Source organism: Lathamus discolor, chromosome 5, assembly GCF_037157495.1.
Source record: "Lathamus discolor isolate bLatDis1 chromosome 5, bLatDis1.hap1, whole genome shotgun sequence".
In the NCBI taxonomy this organism is placed as follows: Eukaryota; Metazoa; Chordata; class Aves; order Psittaciformes; family Psittacidae; genus Lathamus; species Lathamus discolor.
Window position 1 is genome coordinate 3,778,290 of NC_088888.1, and position 25,782 is coordinate 3,804,071.

A 25,782-nucleotide genomic window follows, 5' to 3' on the forward strand; every position below is an offset into this window, starting at 1 on the left:
CTCTTTATTTTAAAACATTCTAACATTAATGGGCTTTTTAAAAAACACTTTAAAATGGTTTCTTACATTTCTTTTAACAGTATTGCTCTGTACGGTTAATTGCTTCCAGGTATAAAAGGAGTGAAAATTTAAGGATTTTTATGCAACAATGAAAGCAAAAAAAAAAGGAATCCATTATAGTTTTTTTTTTGGTCAAAACTCAGGTTACATACAATTGAACAACCTTTTCTCCCCTCTTTAACAGTATTCTATTTAGAGTACGTGCCTCAGCCGTAACAGGGGTTGTATTTCTCAGTACTATGAATTTCTTTACTGATTTTGTTTTTCTAGTATTACGTTAAAATTTTCGAGGTCAAATCAATTCATAAAATATATTGAGTTCCTTAACCTGTGATAGCTACAGTGATCTGTAGAAAATTCATTTGCGCCAAATAAGATTTCACATCAGAGTCCTAGAGCTCATTGCAGGAAAGGAACTCTGAGTCATCCAGCGCAGCTTCCTGCTTGGCATGGGAATACCGCCAGCACCAGCTCAGGTTTTGTGTAGCGGGGCCTTTGTCTGGCCATGTCTTGAACACTTCCCACAGTGTAGATCCTACAGCTTCCCTGAGGAACTGGCCTGCTGCTCTGCTACTCTCCATGGGGGAGGAGTTCTGAAAGAAGCTCCTGAAAGAAGTCCGAGCATCCCAAGACTTCGGTTGGCCCAGTCCTTGAGATCATAAAGGTCTGTCTGGATTGGGGCTGTGCAGTCTGTTGTAGCAGTATTACACAATGTCATTAACAGTATGCTGTTTATCATGGGGGGCATGGAAGCAAGGTACTCTTCACCCTTGAGCTTCCATTCTTCTATTTCAACTCGGAATCAGTAACAAGCTTTGTTGACACCATTGGCTTCCACCATAAATCAGGCTTTTTTAGTCATTCTCATCATGCTTCTCCAGCAATATGGAAGGGTGAGGTCTCAAGGATCTACTAGCGAGAGTTTGCTGTGGCTAGAGGTCATGATGAGCTGGTGTAAAGTTACATTACATTCTTATCTTGCTGCTAACACAGTAAAGGGATGGCATGAAGAGTGAAGGTATGAGTGTGCTGCCTTCCGGCAAGTATTGCCAATGCATGGTCCTTTGGGACTAGCTGGAACATAACATAATTCAGAGGAGTATAGGGCAGTATGGGGCCAGAAATCAAATAAGTTGGATCAGTTTATGGGTGGCGTTTATGCCTTGCCACGCCAAGGCAAATAATAAAGGAAAATCTCTTTTATTTCATCTCTTTAACTCTGTATACTGAAGGCTTCTAGACTCCTTTTCAATACACGAACACAAATTTGTATTTTCCTATCTTAAATTTCATATATTATAGCAAAATAAATTAAAAATAAAAAATTACCCTAAAATAGCAAACTAGTCCCAAGCAGTGAATGATCTTGGCAGAGCAACTGGCATTGTACCGCTGAGTACTTTCTACGTATAACTGAGCATACTTAAAATGCTGGGAAAAGAATAAATTTACCCTGATTTTGTCTGTTACACTAATGCTATGAAAGTTTAGTGTTCTGTTTTGGTTCATCTACCAATCTGTTGGGCATATTTAGTAGCTTAATGGTAAAGTCTATATGCAACCACCCCTGTTACATCAGACTGTGCAACTGAAAAACTGAAATGTTGTTTACTTTTCACCAAGGCAACTCCCTGGTTTTTGTCAGTTAATACCCAACAAGGTCCTACAGCTGACTCCCTTTAAAGTCAAGAATATAGAGGTGTTCAGGATTTATAGGCATACTGTGCTGAGGCCTTGTAGCAGCAGCATGTTTTATGTAACTGGCCTATTCAAGCACTCGGTTTGGGGTATTTTAATTTGGGGTTTCATTTTGGTTTGGGTTTGGTGGCATTTTTTCTCATTTTTATATGTATGTATATTCCTTTATTCTTTAGTTATCTTGGACAGGTCGTGTTTGCTGTGCGCGTGCGCAGTCCTGTAATACCTGGTGCTATGAAGTTATTTTCTTAGTCAGCAGAATGAAACTGAGAAGATTTGTGGAAAAGTCTTTGACAGCAAATAACCTCTCACTGTTCTTTGGGGGACTAAAGGAAAACTCACATTTCTGATGTGGTCAAATTGGGAACCATGGCTTGTGTTTAAAGTACAAGCACTTTATATTTCTTATTGTTGACAACAGGACATCCCTCAAATGTCTCCATTACAACTGCCAGCAGGGGATATTTTTATTAAATCTTTATGTGTTTTGTCCAGACTTGATTTGAAATATGCAAGGAATACAGCATACACAGTTTTTGCAGTGCTATTCCAGTGATAAAATATTTTACTGTTTTTAATCTGAATATCTGTCAATTTTTCACAGACTTTAATGTGTTTGTCTTCTTGGTGCCCTCCTGGGACAAGTTAGTACCAAGTATTGTCAGGATGTGGGACTGTATCCCTGCATGTCAGAAAGATTTCATGATTAAGAAACTAGAAGCAAATAGAGACCCCATTTGATAATCTCGGGCCATACCACAAATGTTGCTAGGCTTATAAATGTGGTCTTTCTTTTATAGTCACATCTTATACCTAAAATGTCTTCCTGCTTAATGATCATCCTTAATTATTGTCCTACCTTAGCTATGTAGTCTGTCTTGAGGCTATACTCATTTAGATGCACTGACACGTAATACAGGTTCCTCTAGCATCTCCACTGTTGTCATTTGAGTAGTGTGCTCTAAAGAAAATGACATAAAAAATTCAGTATGTAGAGAAGTACATTTCTTTCCAGCATGAAAAAGTCTTAATAATCGCCTTGACCCTTGCCAGAATATCTTAGTAGCATAGAGATAAATAGATATTGCAGTTGGCAAGCTGATTATAATTGTATGTTAAGGCATGCAGAAAAAGTCTTCTAATTCAGTCCTAAAAACCTGTAAAAATACTGGATTCTATTTTAAGAACGAATAGTAGGTAAATAGTGTTCCACCCAAAATCTGCCAATTGCAGATTGTGTTTGTGTTCTCTTGATTTTTATGGGGCTTTTTTCAGCTCTTTTGTTGTAGGAGGACATCTTGGCAGAGCTTCATGTATGTGGTTAACTTCTTGCTGAGCCACAAGCAAATAATACTGTACAGTTAAGCATTTCTTCCTGCATCACCAATTTCTATTCTCTTGGGCAACAGGAGTTCAAATCTGGGCAAAGATGACAGGCGTAAACCTGTCTGATTGGATTAATAGCATAGAAACTGTTGCTAGCCTCCATAGCAATATTTTAAAGTCGGTCTCGTGGTTAAGTTTCTCAACCTAGATTTTGATTTTATTATACCTGCACATAGATAGGTGAACAACTCTTGAGTCCTAAAGAACAAGAGGAGAATCTGCTTCCTGTCTTCAGGCTTGGCAGATATCAGTTCTTCTAAAGGAGGTCGGAAAGGGTACGTGGAAACCTGATGGGCAATGGTGATTCAGAGATATTACAGTATATTGACCATGGTGGACTTGTTTTAAAATACTGTGTCATTTTTGCTGGTGTGGCATTTTTAGTCTTCCAAACTGCCTTTTCTTGGAAATAAGAAGTAATTAGTTTGAGGAGGTACAAGTTTTCCATTCAGTGTGTTCATTCACACCTGGAATGGAGCTGTGAAGTAGAATCAGTTTAGCTTATCAATTGTATAATAAGGGAAAAAAGTCAGTTTGATAAATGTATTTAATCATAAAATCAGTGCTGCACAGGGAGAGTAATGTTTGTTGTTGTGTGTTGCTAGGGAGAATGACCGTAAATTGTCCCTTTATCATAACCTTGCAAAAGGCTCAAGTAGCGTATTTTGGGTAGTAGGATCTCTGTTTTGGGTTGTACCGTTAAACTGAATGCCTGGGGAAAATCCATCTGTAACTTAAGTTTCCTTTTCTATGCCTTTGTAGTTGTGCTGAAATAATAATAACAGCAAACAGGAGGGTGAAGTTGTATTATAGGAACGCATAGGGAAGGCAGTTCTGAAATCCGGGTGATGTTCAAGGACTTAGCTTATCGTAATTTCTTGTACCTACAACATGGCATAAATTCAACTTCCGTTCTCTTCAGAATGCTGCAGTAGGCCTTTACAAACTCAGCTTATAATTTTGTACATGCAATGTGAGACCTAAATCCTTAGGAAGGAAAAAGAAGAACATTTCTGGAAACAGACTTGGTCCTTTTGGAATTATTCCAGTGTCTGAGCAGTCTTGATACGGTACCTGCTGAAGAGACCTCAACCTTGATGAGGATAGCGGTCCCTCAAACTGATTTTGGAAATGTCACAGCCATGGCTGTTTTAAACTCTGGTTTATGTTGAAACTACCCAAAAAATTTGTTCAAGTATAGTACTTACTTGAATTAACTGTTGGAGAAGTATCTGTTTCTTTTGGGTAGCTTTTAGTACCATATGAAATAGGAAAAAAAGTATACGAAGTAACACAAAGGGGAGGCTCAGTTTGTTTAGGAAAAAACCCCAAACCAAACCCGGAAGTAAAGTTACAAATTAACTAAACCATAAACTGTATTTTATGACTGTATTTTCAATGTTCAAGTGTTCTCCTAATTTCTCCTGTGTCTCCTGTCCAGCTGTCTTTCCTTTCTCTCCTTCCCCTCCTTCCTTTTCTAGCCTTTCACCACCCAACTTCTCAAAGCTGCTACCCAGGGACGTTCCTAAATCTCTGTTTTCTCTGTCACTTTGTTTGAGCAGCTTATTCCTCTTGTCTTGCCAGGCCTTGCCCAGAAATCCCTTCCTTGTTCTTTTAGCCAATAGAAATTCATTTTGAAAGCGTAATTATTTTTTCCCCAACTAGAAGCTTTTGCTCTTTTATTCTCCCTCTCCTCATTCCTTAGGAGTTGTTTTTGTTTCGTCTCCCCTTTAATGTATATTTACATTCAAGGAAAGATGAAAGCGCCTGGTCCTGAAGATCATTCAGTAGAATTGAGCAGTCTTTGGGATTGCATGGTAGACAGATGGTAGAGTGCTGGATTTTCAAGGCAAAGCATGAAATTTAAAATGAAAAGATTGTATCTTTGGGATCTTGAAGCATCTACCCAGAGTTTTACGCGTGATAAATAATAGTTTGTAGTCAGCCATTCTCCAGACTTCCCTTTTACATGTACTGCATTTTTAGTTCTTCCTGCGAAGTAGAAAAATCAGACCATGTATTGGACAGAAATTCCAGCCTTTTTCCAGCATTTGGCTGGAGGAGCTACAATTAGTTATTTTTAGTCCTGACCAAGTTTGCATAAATGTTCTTCACGTTGACACTAATTAGACCCTGAATAAATACATGGTTCCACGAAGGATAGATCTTTTTTCCAAGTCCTGACTATGGCTTTAGATAGATCACTTTCCAAAGTAGGTCTCCAAAGACAGAGGAGTTTGGAGCAGGTGTTGCACAAGCTATAGGAGTGTTTGATATGTGATGGTCTGGGTGTCTTCTACCACAATTAATACATGGAATTTGAAGTCACTCACTAGGCAGTAAATCTGTGCATTTCAGAAAATACATTTTACTGTATTGTCGAGTTGAAAGATAGAAGTCAGGTGTTCTCCCAGCCAGTTCTTTCATGCTCTGAGAATATTTTGGACACAAATTACATTGGAAATTTATGGGTATGCTAAATGAGTTGGTAACAGCTGCGTGTTACTGGTTTGCCAGACTTGGAGAATAGGAAGCGATGAGTTAGTTACGAGGAATAATCTAGCTATTAGATTATTAGAATATTTTATGATGTATATAACCGTGACATCCACTCTTTTTAGTAATGCTATTGCAATCACAAATTTTTAACCGAAAAGCTACTGTCAGGTCAGTCAGAACGGAGATGCAAATCGTTTGTGTTTCCTTTATAAGTGCGTCTTTGGTTGTGTAGCTCAGGTGCTGCAAACAGGCAACCTAGTTTTTCAGGGAACTTGTCTCTCATGAAAGAATGAGGTGTATTCTTCTCTGCCACTTCTGCTTCTCTTGAACAGCCCGGGATTTCATGGTGAGTGCAAATCCGCCTTGGATGGTGCCTTGCCTCTGTTTTACATGAGTCTTCAGATTTCTCTCTAATGGAAACTTAAATTGCCACACACACACCCCTTGGTATTATTATTTTCCTGAGGTTGTTTGTGCTTAAATATTCAACTTATATTCTTCCACAGTAGGAAATTTTCGGTAACTTAATGCTGGGGCTTTTGCAGTGTCTTAACTAGATGGCATTAGTTTCCTAACCTTTTACAGTGTTCAAGGATAGCAGCGAGTTAGTAAGGAAGGGAAGGCTGGGAAATATATTAACTATTGGTTTTTATCTGATTTTAATGTAGCAAAGAAGTGGAATACCTACTGGGAAGTGGGTTGGTTGTCTTTTAATTCCTTGTAGACACATCTTTAGTCTGATAGTCTCTTCCATGCTATAGTTCTGACACATCTTGTTTGAACTCCCAGTGAAATAGCCAAAGTCTGACTTTGTAGCTACTGAATTTACCTCCTGTGCATAGGGAGGATTTATGTGAGCATTTATCCTGAGTTTGGAGGGTTGATATGGAGATGCTTTTGTTGTTGCTGTCCTATGGAGAACTGTTTCATGTACTGTGGATTTCAGTACTGAACTGTGCTAAGTTGCAGAACTTCAAATAAATTGGCCTGTCTAGTTGTACTTGATAATATTTTTACTTCAAGTTCTCATGAATAAAAATACCCCGAGTATCAACTCAAGTTTGCATTATAACTCTCCCAAAGAGCACACAAAGAAGAACGTTACATCAAGTAAAACATTTGTAGCTCTGTTCGCTCCCTCTCTCCCCACCTCCCAGAGAAGGTTAAATAGAACTAGCTGTATCTCTCATCACCCACATCTCTACTATACACTGCAGTGGCTTGAAAACAAAGAGCACGCAAACAGGCAGCAGCACTGGCTAATGACAGAATCTGTACATGTAAGAGGCCTTAGCAGTGATGTTTGTGATTGCTGTAAGACCTTTAATCACAACTGCAGCATTGCCTGTACTTCACTAGTGTGTAAGTGCATCCCTAAATCACCTCTGTGTTTGGGGATGTGATTTGCTCGCCCTCCTCTCTCGGGATCTGGCAGCCAGCCATACCTGTATGCAGCAATATCGCTGTACACAGGAATTTGCTGGTGGTGTCTTTAGGCCTGTTGTGTCCTCATTTGACTCCACCTACTCTGAGAAGTTTGACATAGTCTGTTTCCCAAAGTACACAGTGTTTGGGGTTTGGTTGTTTTGTTCATACTGTTTCATCCCCACAGAGGAATGGAGACATTTTGTAACCTTGACTCTCAGCTTACTTCCTTCACTCTCCTCTTAAAAATCACAGTAACTGTTAGCGTTTGAAATACTCTTTCAAACAAGCACATGCCATCCAAATCATGGTGGTATGTGAAATGTAATGTTAGGCAACTGTTGATATTGTCAGAGGGATTGTATGTTAAGCTGGGGTGGGGAAGCTAGCACAGTACATTTTGCAGAGCTGTGCATTTTTAAAAGCATCATCATGACCTCTGGCATATCACTTGTACTTGCAGAAGAGGGCAGGGTCCTATACCTTCAGGTGGGGTGCTTTTCCAGATGTTCCACCCACCCTGGGTTCATGTCAGACAAGTCAGGTCGATGTTACAGAGCTATTGAGGTATTCAGAGGAGGATCTGTATTTCAGCGTTTCATTCTTTTTATCAAATCTAGTGCTCTTTGAAGGTATACCACCTTTCATTCTGCTCATCACAAAATTAGTTACTTTAAAACCTTCCTTGGGGGAAAATATAGCTGTTCTAAAGTTCTGCCTTCCCCTCCAACCCCCAAGAGTTCAGGCTAAATTTACAACTACTTTCATTGCATTTTTAAGCAAACCCCATCATTTAAATGATTAGCATTTGTTTTAATCATATGATACTGTGACAATCCTTTTCATTTTTTGTTAATAGAGATATGTTTGTGATTATTTATCACTGTAAACGACCTTGCATCTAAATATGTTGCCCAACTAGAAAATCACATGCATGTGCAAAATCCATGATATTTTCCTGTTGGTTTTGAACCTTGCTCCTGTTTGCTTGTGTAATGCTGACCACTACACTTGTAGTGGAAGAGACAGCAACTAGACAATGCTTATTCACATTTTCCACATCACTCATCATGTTATGGTTCTCAGTCATACTCCTGCCCTCGTTGCCTTCTTTCCAGACTGAGTCGTCCTGCAGACAACTATCTATTTCTTTCCTCACAATCCCATACTTCTTTTTGGTTTGGCTTTTTATTTGGTGCTGAGCTGATATTTTAACTGAACTGTCAGTCAAAACCCCAGGATCAGCTGAATGTACAGCTTGGTGTCCATCACTTTCTATTTTCAGTTAGGTTTGTTTTATCCATGTGCATCACTTCCTATTCATCTGTGTTAAATCTCCCATTTCTTGCTATTACCCAGTTCTTCTGCAAAGCATGTTTATTACTTTTCATGGTTGAAACTTGACTACCCTCCATAAATGTCATCACTGGATTGCCCCCTGGCAGGTCACCTGTTTGCCAGGTCCTTTATGAACATTTTGAACAACCCAAATCACTACTGACACTCCCCCATCACTCGCCGTGGCCTTAACTCCCCTGTTAGAGCTAGTTATGTACTCATACTTCTCAGTGACTCTTTGCAAAGAGCTGCAGTAAGCGTGTGAGGCAGGACTAGCCTTAACTTGGAGGGAATCAGTAGAGCTCTTATATAGTGCGTTATGCATGCCTGTGTGCTGGGAGAGAGGTTCTGAAATGAGGAATTACCCATTTAGGCTAATTATCCATTCACTTAAAACTTCGGGAAACCCCTGCAGGAACAAAAGCCAGCTTTTATCATGTATTTGTTGTTTCCATGGCCACCTCCTTTAACTTGGTTTTTGTTGAGTGGAAAACCTTATCTTTGCAGGGCTTAAAAGCCCTGGTGGTGATTCTCCGGATACAGGTTGCTCTAAGGGTACTGTTTCTTAATGTTAAATTTCCAGTGAGTTTTCCCTTGTGGTGCCTGACATCAGTGTGAGAGAGAGCACAGTGCTTGAGGTGACCTTCATTGACTCCAACAAGGAGCAACCAGTCTTTAAGCATCCTTATGAGAAACTAAAGGAAAATTTAAGGGAACAAAATTAAAAGAAAATAAGTAATAAAGCTACATTCAGGAATATCCTGTGCGCTCATCAAAATGGAACCAGTTTAAAGTCCAGAGACCTGTTGTAGCAGTTCATATACACGTGAACAGCAGCATTTCTGCTTTGTGCGGGAGGGGGTTCTGTTCTGCAAGAGCTAACAGAATCACAGAATCACAGAATCCCAAGGGTTGGAAGGGACCTAAAAAGATCATCTAGTCCAACCCCCCTGCAAGAGCAGGGTAACCTACAGTACATCACACAGGAACTTGTCCAGGCGGGCCTTGAATATCTCCAGTGTAGGAGACTCCACAACCCCCCTGGGCAACCTGTTCCAGTGCTCTGTCACTCTTACAGTAAAGAAGTTCTTCCTGATGTTAACGTGGAACTTCCTATGCTCCAGTTTACACCCATTGCCCCTTGTCCTATCACTGGATATCACTGAAAAAAAGCCTAGCTCCATCATCCTGACACCTACCCTTTACTATCTTTGTGTAACAGGCAATTGTTTTACAGTAAATCAATAGCAAATCAAACGGTGAGTAGCTTTTACTAGTCAGTGTTGCTACACAGAACTCTGAGAGCTGGTTCCATTGTGGGGGTTTTTTACCTCTTAAGTGTATAGAACAGAAGAATCTGCTCAAGGTTTTCCAGAAATTAAGTGGTGCAGATAAAAAAGAACAGCAAGGAATGTAAGAGTCTCTCTTTGTATAATGTTTTTAGATAGCATTGGGGTTGGATAATACACGAGGAGAACTGGCTCCTGGAAAAACAAGGCACATGCATTTTGTATTATTTTTTTACATTCAAACTGGAGGGGATGGGCAGAGTGCAAAATCCTTTTCTAACTTAAGAAATGGTGGTAAAACATTGATATTTTCCACTGTACCTAGTGAATGTAAGCCAAGATATCGTCACCTTCTAGGTATTTTGATCATCCTTTTCCCTGTGTTGATTCATTCACCTTCTTTGCCCACCAACTGAGCAAGGATAGTAAACTTCCTGTGAAACTACCAGAACTCTCCAGAGGTTTTTCTGTAACACAGGCTGCCAGCTGGGGAAAAAGGAAGGGGGGGAAAAAAAGGGTAAAACTGGCTGACGGATGCCTTTAAGTTTTACAGTGTGGGTACTGCCCATGGAGAGACTCATAAATACTTGACATGTCCGAAAGTCAACGATAAAGCCTAATAGATTCCTGCTCTGGAGCTTCAGGGAAAAAAATGGTCATATCTCTAAACTTAGACTAAAAGGAGTTTGCCAGATATTTTCAGCGGTATTAAGCAACTCCTGCTTTCCAGTAAAGCTGGAAGCTGGGAGCACGAAGAACCTTTGAAATTTGCTGCAGTTGGAAATTGCCTCATGTTTTCCATTATAAATATTTTTCTTTTGTTTCTTTTATTTAGAAATTTGTCAGTTGCAGACTGAAGGTTTTCCATATGAGATAACTGCTCCAAATGAGGACCGGTTTGAAGCTTCTTTAGGATTAGGCGTATCTGCCTTAACGATTCAGATTTCCCTCCCTCAGAGGCATCCATATTTCTTCTGTGACAGTTATACCCTCCTCTGGCAGGTTTACAGAACTTTGTATGAACTTATTCTTTTGACTATGCACCTGTGTGCCCTAATGGTAAAGATTACTGGTATTATATTAGCAGTCCTGGGGTTGTGGTTAAGAAGGCATTTGTAGAAGCTCTCACAACAGTGGTTTTGACAAATGATTTGCCTAATGGGATGAAGTTTCCTATGCTTGTTCTTATTCAGGAAGCATCTGAAGGAAAACTGTTCATCTCTCCGAATTGTACGTGCAATGTGAATTCAATCAGTTATTTGTCACTTTTTTATTGAAGCTTTCAGGTTAATCAGTGAGGTTGCTTTTGGGGGGGTGAGGTTTTTTGGGAATTGCTGTAGTTTTCCGCATAGGCTGAGGGTGAGGTCTTGGCTCTGTTCCGGCTGGTGAGCTCTGCCAAGCACTTCAGTGGCGTCACAATTCCTCCTTAGATACTTTGTGTGGTGGGAAGCCATGGTTATTTTTTAATCTGGCTTCCTAAGAAAATGAACTTTTGTTTCCTATAAAATGAGGTCATACTGTCTGTGCATGGAGGTGTCTGTGTTTTCTGCCCTACAAACTTCCTTGAGCCTGCTGGCAAATGTCAGGAATGTGTGGCAGGAGGGTAGAAGTCTTGAAAATGCAAAGTTCCTGTGGTTACATGAATATAACCACTTATAAGAATCAGATTCTGTTACTGCTACCTGAAAGAAAGGCTGAAGCCCCTGCACAAGTGTATCCTGTGAACAGAGAGTCAATCTGGGAAAAATAGATGATGAATATACTAATCCTAGGAAGAGCTTCAGTGAGAATTCATGCCTTACAAAACATCACGGGGGAAAAAAAAACCCAACCTCCTCTTCAGTCCAGATTTGTATCCTGAATATATTCTCTGATGTATTACGAGGAATGAACACCATTTGAAGCTTTTTCTTTGGCAAAGACATTTAAGACATCTTTCCTGTGTGGTTTCTCCGATCTTTAATAAAGAGCAAACTCATGCTGTGCTGTGGCTTTAAAACAACTCGGCTACAAAGTCAATCCAATGCAGTATAGAAGTCCATTGGAAACCAAACTTTGTAACTGTGCTATCTGTGAACTTCCTTGTTATTTTTGCTGTGAATAGTCCCGATATAAGCAAATACAGATAGGTAAACATTGACTGGCAGGTATTCAGGAATAAATAAATACAGAGATTACATCCATGGAATATTACACCCAATGTTTACACACATAAAGCTCATGCAATATAAAGAAGTAACTCATCAACCTTTAGTAGCTCATGTCCATATTGGTATGGTATTAACGTCGGTAACTGTGTGTTGCTGTAGCACATGTGCAGAAGAGGACCAAATTAATGTTCATATGGGAACTAAAAATTTGAAACTGTGATTCTTTTGGGGTTTTGGAAAAAGGAAGAAAAGGTGTTATTTGACTTACTGTTATGCATTTTGTATATGAACGTGTGTATGAGGTTCATACAGATGGAAGTGCTTGTGTGGGTAAAGGCAATATCTCATTTTCTTGCCAAATCCAAATAGACTTTCAGATAAGGATTTACACGTTCAAGGTTATAATAACTGAAATCTGTATATAGTGCATTGTATCCAGTATATGGAAATGCCAAGTTTGAACCAGTGTACTTAAAGAAAAAAGCAGGAATAGAAGCAATTATTTGATTTGCTGTCCTTCCTGACATCAGAATTAGATAACCTCTTCGCACTATTGCTTTCTTTATCAGCATGAAAATAGGTTTAATGAATCCAAATCCCATGGTTAAAAGCACATTTTTATTTTTAAATAAAGTGGATAAGAATTTACCTACGTGAAAGAGGATTAAGTCTTTCCTTCCCTCATTTGCATTACCAAACAGCTGCTCTTTTAAAACCCTATGGTTGATTCGTGATCGGAAGTGAAATTGGACATGTGTAGTATCCGGGAACTGCATCCTCACCCTGGGCTCTTGGTGAGAGATGGAACGCCTGAAAGAGGGAGATGAATAAGATTTCTCCAGTGTCAGTGTAACCCCTGCAATTTTTAAGGAAAATTAAAATTGACCATTAGCCAAATAAACAGAAACTATAGTAGTAGTTATTAAAGGCAAGGCCTCAAGGCATTTGGAAGAAGGAAACCCAATGAACAGAGGCTATATACAGGAAAGTTTAGATTTAAATTCAGAACTGTATTTTATTTTTTGTTCTTGTAGGGCCAGTTTATTTTCTTTTTTCCTCCAACTTTGCAGCAGACCTAAAATCTTCATAAAGTAACACATTCATTATAATTCACTTAAAAACATCCAATGATGGCCTGTATGTTAAGACAGGAAACAGAAGAGAGAGCAAAAAGCTCTTTCTGAGAACTTAAGTGTTTGCACCAAAATAATAACCTAAGCATGTCGAAGCCCCGGATCAGCTATTTCTGCCCTTGGGGTTAGCAGGTGAGGTAGAATTCTGGAATACTATTTATGGATTTAAATAATACTGAAGGCTTCAGTTTTTACGTTCTTTAGTCAAACTCAGAAATAGCTTTTTTGAGTGACAGACCTTCACAATAAAAGAAGCTTGCGAAGTTTCTAGGTCCAACATAATGTGCTTCTGCAATTACAGGTAGATGGTGTAGACAGTGAGCAATGTCCTTCTTAAATTTTGTGAAGTGAGAAAATGGGTAACCTGCCTTAGCAGTTAGTATCCAAGGGATTTGGCTGACACTGTGATGTTATTAGCTGATGGAAAGACGACTTTGGATGAACTGAAATGACTTAATGGTAAAATTCACCTTGAAAGATGCTGAGGACCTCCTTGAGAAATGCTGGTCATATTCAGCCATTTCCTCTTGATTTATCCCGGAAACTATTGGCAGAATTGGGTTAAAATGCAGAACTTGTCTCTTCCAGTGCAGTGTAGTGATTTGACATTAAAGTGGAAGATCATAGACTTTAAGCATGCACATGTGAAAGAGAGATCTTGAAGAGAAAACACTTCTATGTTGTACATTTTAAATATATTACTGTAGCTTATTTGGTACTTACGGCGATTTATCAAATGGCATTAACACAACTTTGAATGCTGAAGGTTGCCAGTCATGTTGTGCAGTGACAGGGATGGAGGTGGTGAGAAAAATCAAACTGTTTGGTAGCACTGCTGAAAGACTTTAAAGAAATCAAACTTTAAAGAACTTCAAAGAAATAGAAGTACAGGATATCCAAACATATGTGTGGATAACACAGAAGATTCCAACACCATGCTAATGTTTATTGCGGGTAGAAACAGCCAAATGCAATTAGAATGCAAACATTCTCAGCCAAAAAATAGAGTATTTTTCAATAAGTCATTGATAGGTTAAGCTAGATGAAATATTAAGACCACATGCTGTTATTTAGCCTTACAAGGTAATTATAACAGCTTCCTACTCATGGGCACACATGGGACAGTGCTAGCAGCCACTTCACTTATGATTTAATTAATGAAAAAATAATGCCCTATATATTGTATAATGAGTGAAAAGTTGCTAAATCACTGAATTGGTTTGAATGAAGGAAGAGTCCTGTTATAATTCATTCACATGTCAAGTCGATTAAAAGCTGATATATTTGGGAGGTCTTTGTATACAATGCAGAAGTTTGTCATTTTTTTTTTTTAAAGGAGAAAGTTATATTCTCTTTTGGAAGAACTTTATATAAGAACACAAAAATACTGGCAAAACATCGTAATCTTCATCAGATTGAATGATTGGCATCCTATAATGTAACAATACAACTAATTACAATATATATAACTAATTACAATAATATAACTAATAATATACATAAATATATAACTAATATAACTAATAATATACAATAATATAACTAATTACAATATAACTAATAATAATACTAAGTTAGGTGTCAGAAGTTTGGAGTACAGGAGTGAACAAAGCATGAATATAATGGGATATGTTGCATGATTTATCTTGATAAGTAAATCTCTATGGACTGGTGGTAGATCTTTGACATGGAAATAAGCCACCATTACCAGAAAGGTTTCTTTGAAGTAGTTCTCATCTCTTGTAGATTTTCATTTTAGTTCATCAGATGTTCTCATTCAATTACTTGGTTTATGGTTTTTAGCTGTCCTTTTAGAGTGTATCCATAGTGCTATTGGTTTTACAATGTCTGATGCATTTAGTACCAAATACAAAAATTAGTGCTTTTGGGTTTTGAACAGGTAGATGAAAGAACTAGTTGGGAAAGAAAACAGAAATTGCTTTCTAATACTTTAAAAGTGAAAGAGCAGGAAAGCAAGGTTCATGCTATTTCGTATTTTAACCCATTCCTTCATTATTATTAAAAACTTCTCTGAGGTGCTTGAGGCTGTGTAACTTTTTTTTAAATGTATGTATAGGACTCAAGAGCCTTAGGATAATTTCCAAAAAGAAAAGACTTAACTTAGGAAGGTGTTGATGTAGAATCCGAATATCTTCAGTCTTTTTAAAAGACGGGATGTAAATGATTTAGAGGCTGACAAGCTCTCTGAAAATGACATTCTTCAACTAAAAAGGCTGGTTTATCAAAGCATCTGATGCTTATTTGTGAATACATCTACAACAGATACTGTTTAGGCCACTCCGTTATCTAAGCACTCAACTTGCAAATGCACTCAAGCCCTTAAACATTAAGTAAGATGAATCAAACCCTTACAAAATGATAAGCTATCCTAACATAAAGTTGGAATTTCTGTCTTTTGGTGGCCATGTAAGTATTTGCAGTTTCTAAGGGAAAAAGGGCCTGCGTTGAAGGAGGTTTACAGGATGCACATGCATGCTTTTGTCTCAGGCCTGACTGATGTCTATGTGCACTATAGGCATTTGTAATCTCTTCTGGGAAAAGGGGAATCTTTGTGGAAAGGATTTTTGCTCTAGTCTCTGTCTCGCAGCATGTGCTGTAATGAAACTGCTCCATGGACAAAATGCAGGCAGCATCCAGGAATACTTGTATTAACCTTTCTATCAACTAAGCACTGCTCTAAGTTGAAAATCACAACACTTCCAGTTTCTTGTGCATGTACGGGGTCCCTGCTTTGATTTTAACACAGTGAAGACCTGTGGTTTTATTTTCTGCCTTGCCTTTTTTGCTTTAAATGTGGACCTTTGTCTGCCTTGTTACAGAAGGAAGCTTTGTTACCTCTGATGTAAACCAGGGTTTCAGAGTGCCAATATTTTCTTCTGAGAACTGTTCCCAGTCTTCGACCTGCCAGAGGCTGCCTTTGTGCAAAACTCTGCTTCCCTCTCTTTTGAAGATAATATATTAGGATGAATATTGAATTATTTGTGTTATAGAATCAACTAGGTTGGAAAATACCTTCAAGAGCATCAAGTCCAACCTATGATCTTGAGGTCCTTTCCAACCCTAACTATTCTATGATTCTATGTTCACAGGAGCAAAACACACACACATGCCTGTGGTAGATTCTGAAAGGGGCTGTAAAAAACATCTGAACAGATTCATATCATCTTGTTAAATGAGTAAGGGTTTAACGTGGTTCTTGTTAGCTTGTCTAACCACAGTGGCTGTATTTACATGAAAAGCGTATGTTCTATTGCCTTGCGTCCACATGTGAACGTATTTGGCTTACATAAAACCTGAGCTCCCTAGGCCTCTTGGAGCATTTAGCAGGAACACCAGACCAGACTAGTAGCATTCCACATCATTTGTGAACATAAGATAAAGCCATTTGCAAGATCTGAGCAAGAATGCCCCTTAATCATACTGCGTATGCATGGAAATCAGTGTCAGAAGCCAGATGTATGAAAGAAAAGCACTTTTCTAACTTTCTGCCTCCCTTGGGCATTCTTATCAATGACCTAAATGCTCAACTTCAGATCCAGAAGATTTCCACCATTTCATTTCTGCATTTTTTTTTTCTGCAGGATTTCTAATCCTTTCAATACTTTACATTTTTTGTCCTTCATGTAAGCTAAGCACATGCGATGCTGATGATGCAGGGGACAGGATGTTTCTTAAACAAAATGTTTCTGCAGATAGAAGAGATCCTCAAATGAAGATTACTGTCTGACCTAAGGAGAATGGAAAAAATTTTATGATGTGGAAGAGGTCTACAACACCGCTCTATTTTAGCACAGAGGGAAAAAATAGCATGCTTACAAAATGACTGGAAGCAGTAGGCATTAAGCAATATCAGGAAAAGATTAACAATAACAGATAATTACTGTAATTTGACTAGTAGATTAGGGAACATAAATAAAATAAAGAACAATATAAGCAAGTGCAATTATAAAGTACAAAAGGCTGCGAGTTATAGGAAATGACTGTTGTTCTTCAGAAATAGGTGAAAACAGTAGGCAAGGAAGGCAATGGAGTTGTACAGGTTTTGGAGACTAATTTTGCTGCTTTATGATAAAGACACTGCTGGTTAGCTCGGCTTAGTACAAGTATTAGAAAATTACCTGCTATGAGAGCAGTCATAATATAGTAATCTGCATGTTATTGGATGCATGCCGAAAGAAATTACAGGTATATAAGGCATATGTTTGTAAATATAACTGATACCATCTTAGAACAGTCATTCATTTGTTACCCACTTTATTGATGGATAATAAGAAAAAAATCATATGGATTTGTGATAATATTCTGTTCAATAGGATTGTGTGAGAGATCTCCATCACTAAAGCAGAGGGGATTATCTTAAGTGATGACAAGCACTGTGTAAAACACTGCCCAGGCTTCAATGCAGAAGAATTTCCAGTGATTCTCGCTGTAAATAAACCCTCAATTATTTCATTAATTTATTGAGTCCTTCTGTTTCGGAGGAGAAAATACTGCTCACAGCATACCAGATCTCTAGTCTTGTTTCTCCTGCTTATGCAAAAGTTTCTAATTCCCAGCTCCTATCTTCATGCTATATGTAAGCCATTTTTAGTTCCTTTGAGGCACCTTTTCAAGTCAATACGTTTTTCCCTCGAAGAAGAGCCAATGCCCAGTGTTGTTTTGCTTGCTACTTAGAAGACCCTCAATATATTCACAGTTAAGGTGGTTGTAAATAAATGTGCAAAACAATTAATGCCATTAAAGGCATGCTTCTGAAGAGCAGAAAACTGAAATGTACATTTTCAGGTTCAACTTCTTCTCCTTCACAGCCCATGTGAAGGAGAAATGGGGATAGTGCATCAGTTTAAAGAAGTCCCTGGTTTTGCGTTGGCATCTCAAATCAATGCAGGATGAAGAAGTGTTGCAATTAGGTTACAGTTCACTCTTTCTTCAGCCAAAATCTTGTTCTCCCTCAGCTGTGACAAGTCCCCAGCCTGTTTCACATATGCTCGTCTTCTTGAGATCCATACAGAAGACAATTGCTGCAGGTTAAGCTACATAGTCTTTCTCTTGGCATCTTAAATAATTTCTTTAATCTCTACTTACTGCTTTTTTAACTTCTTTGGAAGTAAAAACAGAATAGGATGGCATAGTGGTCTCTTTCTTATCTGCCCATGTTGCTTATCTGACCTGTACCTTTTTCTGCCAAGATTCCTTTGAGAAATAAGCAAAATATTTTGGAAATATATATTTCTCCATTGTACTGTGTAAGTCTTAAGTCTCCTTGCTGCAGCCCGTATTCTTCCTCCCCTGTTGTTCAGTGCCTGCTTTCCAGTTCCTTGCTGTGCTTTGTAGTGTGAAATAGTGGATTGCAAAACTACTTTGGGACAAGAACCATGCTCTCCTGTTTAAACTGTGATGCATCTGGCAACTTGTTCAGATCTTGTTATAACTATTTACCTCAAATAATGCTGTGCTGATGGAAAATTAATATTACTAAGTAATACATTGTGAGGGGAGAAGATGGGGAATATGACACACTAAAACTGTGGGGCTTGGCTCATAAAAAGTGTCTCTAAAGTCAGTTCTTACATTATTTGCTATGGATTCCTATTACTATCTGCCCCAAATGACTGAGTACATTACATTTGTGATACACCTTGCTACTGGGTTTTTGGGGGGGGAGGCTTGTGGGGGGATAAATGTGGTAAGTTGCAACACAGAAGTGGTATTTCTCAGATTTTTTGAGCCTTATAAGGAAGAATCACACTCTTTTTATAGCCTGTGAAACTTTCATTTTCTCTTTTTGAGCCTCTTCACGCAGTATTATGAAGAATCATTCTATATTTTAAGTATAAGGGGGTTTTCAGTGCTGTGAATCAGTTTGAAGTACATTTCTCTTACACTTTTCACTTTGATTTTAAATTGTCTGAAGGAATAAGTGACCAAAATTTCTTTACTGTGCAGTGTTTTACAGAGTAATATTATTGGCACTGGCTAAGTTAACCTGTATTTTAAACCGCTGCACACATTGAAGCTTTGCTGATAATTTCTGTTGCACTTGCTTGGACTTTTGCAGAAGTTTATAGCTTGGAATACGGTGAAGGTATGATGTCCCCAGAGTAAATACTAGTGTTCTCAGACTTTTGTACTATGAAATAGCAGTAAGTAAAGCTTTATACTGCAAGAGTATCTCTTCTTTCTCCTTCCAGTTCTACGTCTTGCCAGAGAAGGTAAGAAATGTATTCTAGTTTAATTATAGGGCTAGCTATCTATTCATCTCACGCTTTTTGTTTGGTTTATTTTTCCCTTGAGGAGGAGTAGAATCCTGAGACAGAGCTCCTATCCTCATCTTTCAATATTGGATCACCTGAGCTATGGTTGGTGTGTAAGTCTGTTAGGTTAAAGTCTGCTAAACCCCAGAATTTATACAGTTGTGTAAATCTTTCCTTGATGCAGCCACTTTGTCTAAAATGAGAAATACATTATAGAAAACTCTTTTTTTGACAATTTTACCTGCAGCAGAATACTGAATTTGGAATAACCCAAACAAAGCAGCATTCATTAGCACTTAAGGATGACTTCATCCCACAGCTTTTATACTACTCTTTGAGTGTTATTAAATCACAGTGTACCTCAGTGTAAGAATCTGGACATTATTGGTGGGCAAGCAGAAAAGAAGACTGGTTGCAATAACTTGCTAGAACATACGAAGTCAGCAGAAGAGTTGCAAATAAGGCTCAGAAAGTCTGACTTGCACTTTTCTGCAGTCTGTGAAACTAAAATACATTTGGGGTTTACTATTTGCTTTTTACAGTGATTATTTCATATTGTTTGTAGTTACTAATCAGAAGGAGCTCAGAGGAATTTACCCTGAACCTCTAGTAGGTCAAGGAAAGAATATACAGTATTATCCTTTCAGCTCTAGTGGCCAAATTTTCAGTCTGACCGGCTTTCTTCAAATAAGTAGACTTGGCATAGTTTTCTCTCGGTCTACTTGTGACTGATTTTTTTTTTTCTCTACATTCAACAGTGCAGCTACCTCAAATTTCAGCTAAGTTTCTAAGAAACTAAGCTAATAAACAGCTAAGTTTCTCTTAGCTGAAAACATCAATTTCCTTTTTAGCGATATTGAAATAGAAATAACTGTAAGTAAAAATTATTCTTTTAAAATAGAATGGAAACTTTTTGGACACACTTTAGCTTGGAGCAGATTTGAGTGGACAAGCAGTATGTTAATTATGTTTTTTTAAATGGAGTGTTACTAGAAAGGGGGAAAAACACTGTCATAAACTTAGACTGACCAATTTTTGAGTAACAAGAGCGATGTTCAGTTCTTTTACCATTAATCTCTCCATTGCTGATGGAAGCACTAGCCCAAGGCTTCTGCAAGCACCACGTTGCTCATGTGATAAGGGAGGATTTGGTTACAGTCGAGCAAGTCTGAAAAATGGTAAACTGACAGCAAATCTGGGCTCATGGTTGGGGAGGCAGCTTTTGTGGTCACGTGCTTTTATTTGATGTGGTTCCTTGTGTCTCCTGTGCCAAATGGTGTAATGTACTAAAGTGATGAAGCTGCAAAAGGGGGGGAAAAAAAGGCAACTATTTACTTCAGCAACAAAGGAGAAAGGGAATGGGGAAGGAGATCAAAGCCCATAGCATGAGGCTCGAAACAGGAAAAAAGAGCAAAAAGAAGGGAATTTCTTTCCACGTGCTTCAGGCTACTCTTGCTTATAGTCATTGTGAGTAATAAACCCTTTAAATGCTTGTGTCGGTCTGCAGTGTGCTTCAGTTTCAAAATAAGGCAGGTGAGAACTTAGAGTTAAGGAGGGTGTATCCTGGTAAAAGCAAAGGCTACAGTCTATAAAGTCTGTAGTCTACTTTCCATCACTAGTACGTAGATCTGGACATGTTTTAACATCGGCCACGCTGAGAGAAAAGCTCTTAGTTATTTTAAACCAGTATAAAAAGTCTTTCCATGCAGAGGCAAGTTTCTTGTTTATTTACATTTTCAAAGCTAGACAAATCTTCAACTGTATCATTCACAGTCATTGAAATTGTTATTTCCCTATTTCTTTGCAGAAAGAATACATTGGATTAGGAACATTTCTTGGTGCAATCAGTATAATTTACCATTTTCTTTTGATGTAAAGCTCCTTAATGCTACATTCACACTGTATTCAGGGATAAATACCATTCTTCTTCCAGTGCTGGACCTCCTTCCCAAATACATGTTTTTCATTCTTTCCTCCCTTGGAGCAAAAGTACGTTTTGGGAGATGGGGAATGCTAACAGATAAGGCAAAAAAAGAGCAAAATATTACATAGACAGTATTACCCATGTACAGGTGCCGAACTCTGGTACCGTAGCCTGTGTTAGCACATAATGTTTACTTATTTATAAACTGTGGTATTTTTATTCTTGTGGGACCCTGCAAGAAGTGGTGGGTGTCTAAAATAGTCCTCATTCTCCAGAGTCAGCTAAAAAGTTTCCCAGCAATCTAGAGAAACCTCCATTTTTGTGCTCTGAGCAAGGCGGAAGCAAAATGGATTGCATGGAAGAGATGGGGTGAATATAAAGAGTTTAGGGACTAGTCAGGCCCAAGAGAGCACGGGGAGAGTTGCAGGGAAGAGGTAGGTTAGGGATGGGAGTAGGAGCATCTGCCTTCATGCCTCCAAGTCTGCCTTGCCAAGCCACCTAGTCTTCTGAGCGTGGGACTCGGAAACGCCCTGCTTCTTCTCTACTGAAGTGATGTTTTTAAGGAAGGGGAGATAACTGGTTCTTTACACATAAATACCCAAGAACAAAACCAGTCACTTCTGTAAACCTGTGAATTAATGCTAAGGCTTTTTTTTCTTTTAAGAATCGTTTCTTGAGAAAGACATTTTAATGTAATTATAAGCTATCAAGAAATGGGAAATGACTTTTCATTTTGTATGTGGGTCTGAATAAATAGATCCATTGAGAAACAGACAGAGCAAGTCTCTTGGAATGCACCAGTCAACAGCACAAATGTAAACATACTCCAGCTACACTCTCCGCACTTGTATTTCAGCACGTCTCAGAACAGAACTGCTGTTAATGCAGGCTGACTGCTGCTCTTGTTGAATTCAGTGGTGAGTTCCTGACAAAGTCCAGTTTAATTCACAGACCATGGACCAGAACCACATTGTGTCTGACACTCTGGAAACTCAGGAAAGCAAAAGAGTCTCTGGTCTGTCTTAAAGTGAGGTGTATGAAGTTGGTTTGCAGCTGAGTAGGTTGAGGATGACAGCAAGGGAATAAAATGCTGAGGACAACAGATCTTTGTCTCTGTGTTCCAATGTGTTCATACAACCTTATCTCCTAGATAAAGTAGACCTACCACATATTTATCCTCATCTGGTACCAGTCCTGATGAAACAGAATCCACTAAGACTGTTGCTCTGTGAATGCAGGTAACGGCAGAAAGCCAGTAGCAGAATCTGTTAGAATCTTAGCCTTTAAAAACTACCAGGTTGCTGGAAAAAACACTGTGTAAAACTCAAACACAATTCATTTGATTGTGCTGAAACTGGACTTATCCTGGCAGCTGTAGGGGAGCAGTATCAGTTAAGCCATGGTTAAAAATAAAATACCTTCTTCATCATATATCGATTTTTTGTTAGGGTTTTGGGGTTTGGTTTTGTTGTTGTTGTCTTGATAAATGAATGTCACCAAACCTGATCGTGTGATGTTATAGTTGTCTTTATTCCAAAGTATAAAAATGTGGTTTGCTTGTAGGGGGTGTATAATAGTGATATCAATGAGGAAAGCTTAATCACAAATGGACGTATGTAAGATCTGTGCTCCAAGAGTCCTAACTATCTGGAAAACAGGCCTGATGTGCAGGAATCTCTAGCTTCTGCTGGTGAAATCTCTTGCCAAATAGAACGTCCTTGACTATAAAAAGCTGCTTATGGCATTCTTTGTCTTATGCATTTTTGATTGGGGTTTGTAACAAGCAGCATTAGATACTGAGTTGCATGCTGAAATTCCCTTGGCTAATTTTCTCCATTTCACGTATTTCATTGCTTCTTTTACAGATCCGTCTTATGTGACATTTAAGTCACTTCTTCCTTCACCTGCAGGTTTATTACAGGTCAAAGGAATTACTGTAGCCTCTTGTCCTGTCTCATGATTGGGAGGTACTTCAAATATGTTGCTCTTGCATGACAGAGGCATAGAACAGCATAGTCAAATCAAACTCTTGAGCCATAACTTCCTTATGTGTTTAAAAATAAAAGTTAAATATAAGTTTCATTAGGCAAATGTACCTTAATTACTGAATGTTTATAGAACATTTTGTGATGGTCAGAGGCAAGGTCCTGGGCAAATGCAGTATTTTATTAAAATATTTAATAAGCAGATTCTCTGACCCAGTAGAGGGAACAAAGATGCCTGGCCTCTCTTAATTTTCCCTACCCATAATTATTTCTACAGAACATAAATTACATATTGTACAGCTTTATTCTGTTTTCAGAGGATAATTACGCTAGAATTTCCAGCCTTCTTGCTGTGGAGGGACCTCTTTCTCAGAAACCACACCTTGTAGCAGTCTGTTTTTCATTTGAGAAGGGTTGAATTCCCATCTTTGTCAACAAGTTTTTTACGGATTCACTACTTTCAAAAGATGGATACAGGTAAAATGGGAAGCTCTTATTCACAAATCATAGACCTCATAGCAGCCTTCCAGTATCTGAAGGGGGCTATAAGGTTGCTGGGGAGGGACTCTTCATTAGGGACTGTAGTTATAGGACAAGGGGTAATGAGTTCAAACTTAAACAGGGGAAGTTTAGATTGGATATAAGGAAAAAGTTCTTTACTGTGAGGGTGGTGAGGCACTGGAATGGGTTGCCCAGGGAAGTTCTGAATGCTCCATCCCTGGCGGTGTTCAAGGCCAGGTTGGACAGAGCCTTGGGTGACATGGTTTAGTGTGAGGTGTCCCTGCCCATGGCACGGGGGTTAGAACTGGATGATCTTAAGGTCCTATTCAACCCTAACTATTCTATGATTCTGTGATTCTATGTTTCAGTCTGGAAGTTGTATTGGAAGCTGATGATATAGGAGGGGAAGGGTTTTTTTGCATGTGAAATCTGTTCGCGATTACTTCTAATTTCATGCCTGCTACTGTAATCGTGAGAGGAGCCTGTAATTCTTGTTGTAGTCATCTGAACGTCTTCAGCGGTATCTCCATGCTGAGGGGTAACTTGGGCTTGATTGCAAATGAGACAAGGCAGAATGCAAAACGGGCAGTACGATTTGCTCTGTGTATAAGATCGGAGGCTTTTATGGATATATTTACATAAGCATCTAAGGAGTTTAATAAACTGAAAGACAGGGTCTTAAAGGAAGGTTCACAACCCCCTTGGAACAAACCAGGAGGGACGAGTTCTTCATTCTCCAATGCTGAAGACTGATGGACCCACTATACTTTCAATTTCCTAAGAGCAAACTACTGTTTCAGAAATGTTCCAGCTTAGTAATAATCTCCTAGTCACGCTTCACCGTTTCACTGTTTTTAACATCCACAAGTAGCAAAATTATATTCCCTTGTGAGTAATTTCAGTAAGGGGGTAAGCAGCAAGGAAACTGAATTCTGGGGGGTTTAAATCCCACTGAAGTCTTTCTTCTCCTGGCAAAGTTTGTTTGTGTTTTTATGTAGCTGTGCTGTGCTCAAGGCTTTTTTTATTTTTTTTTTTCCATCATTGCATATGCAAAATCCAGACCTGCAGAACTGTTCCATGTGGTGAGCAGTCTGCTGAACCCAGACTGTTTTGCCTGAGTAGCAGATTTCCATATACCTCATTATGAGTTTGGGTTTTTTGATTTAATGTAGGCTCCGTTCCTTCAAAGGGGTGTACGACTGTAGACCTTTATACCTACCAAAGTGATATCTTATCAAGCACAGTGGAAAACACAGGGGCAGGTCCCACTGGAGAATAAGAGCCTTGTTTTGCAGAGAACTTTCTTTCCAGCCTGTTTAATCCTTCGTGGAAACAGCGTGTAAACAGGAGTCCAAAGTAACTTAGCTTTTGAAGCTTTTTAATTGTACCCAACAAGGTTCTGGATGTTTTGTGAATGATGTAAGCCACGGTGTGTAATGCAAATTTATACCCCTTTTGATTGGTAAAAGACTATAAGAAGGATTTAGTCATTACTGCTAAAATAAAGTAGTATGGACTTCAGCTGGTTGTTGCCTTATGCAAACTCATTTAAATAAAAAGTGCTAGGTCTTTCCACACCAAAGAAGTCACTATCCTCAGCAATAGCAGGCATGCTTCAGTCTTCCATCCTATGATAAAGGCAATTGATTAAGGTGCCTAAATATACCTCTGAAGTTATCTTACTTCTGTGAATTCCTACCATTCAGATTTCCAGTCTGTGTATGGACAGAGTTAATGCCTTTGTTCTTATTATATCCTTCTGGGGATGAACAAAATCATAAAACAATGGAGGCTGGAGAGGACCTCTGGATATTACCTGGTCAAGCCCCTCCTTGGAGCAGGGCTAGCTTATATCAGCGAACACATGGGCAGCTGCTCAGCTGAGCACCTCTGATGACAGAGATGCCCCAGCCTTTCTGGGCCTACCTTCCAGTATTTGGTTACTGTCATTGGGAAAACATTTTTCCTAATAGCTAACCAGAACTTCCTTTGTTGCAACATGTCTGCATTGCCTTTCATCCTGTCACTGTGCACTTAATAGAAGACTGGCTCTGTTTTTCTATATTTTTCCATTAGATGACTGAAGGCATCAATATGCCTTCAATAACAATATGCCTTC

General features: G+C 38.8%; 1 protein-coding gene across 3 annotated transcripts in view; it reads left to right on the forward strand.

Annotated features, from left to right (window-relative positions):
- BABAM2 (BRISC and BRCA1 A complex member 2) overlaps positions 1-25,782 on the forward strand; it is a 166,772-nt gene that overhangs the window by 97,114 nt on the left and 43,876 nt on the right. The gene's annotated exons all lie outside the window — the stretch shown is intronic.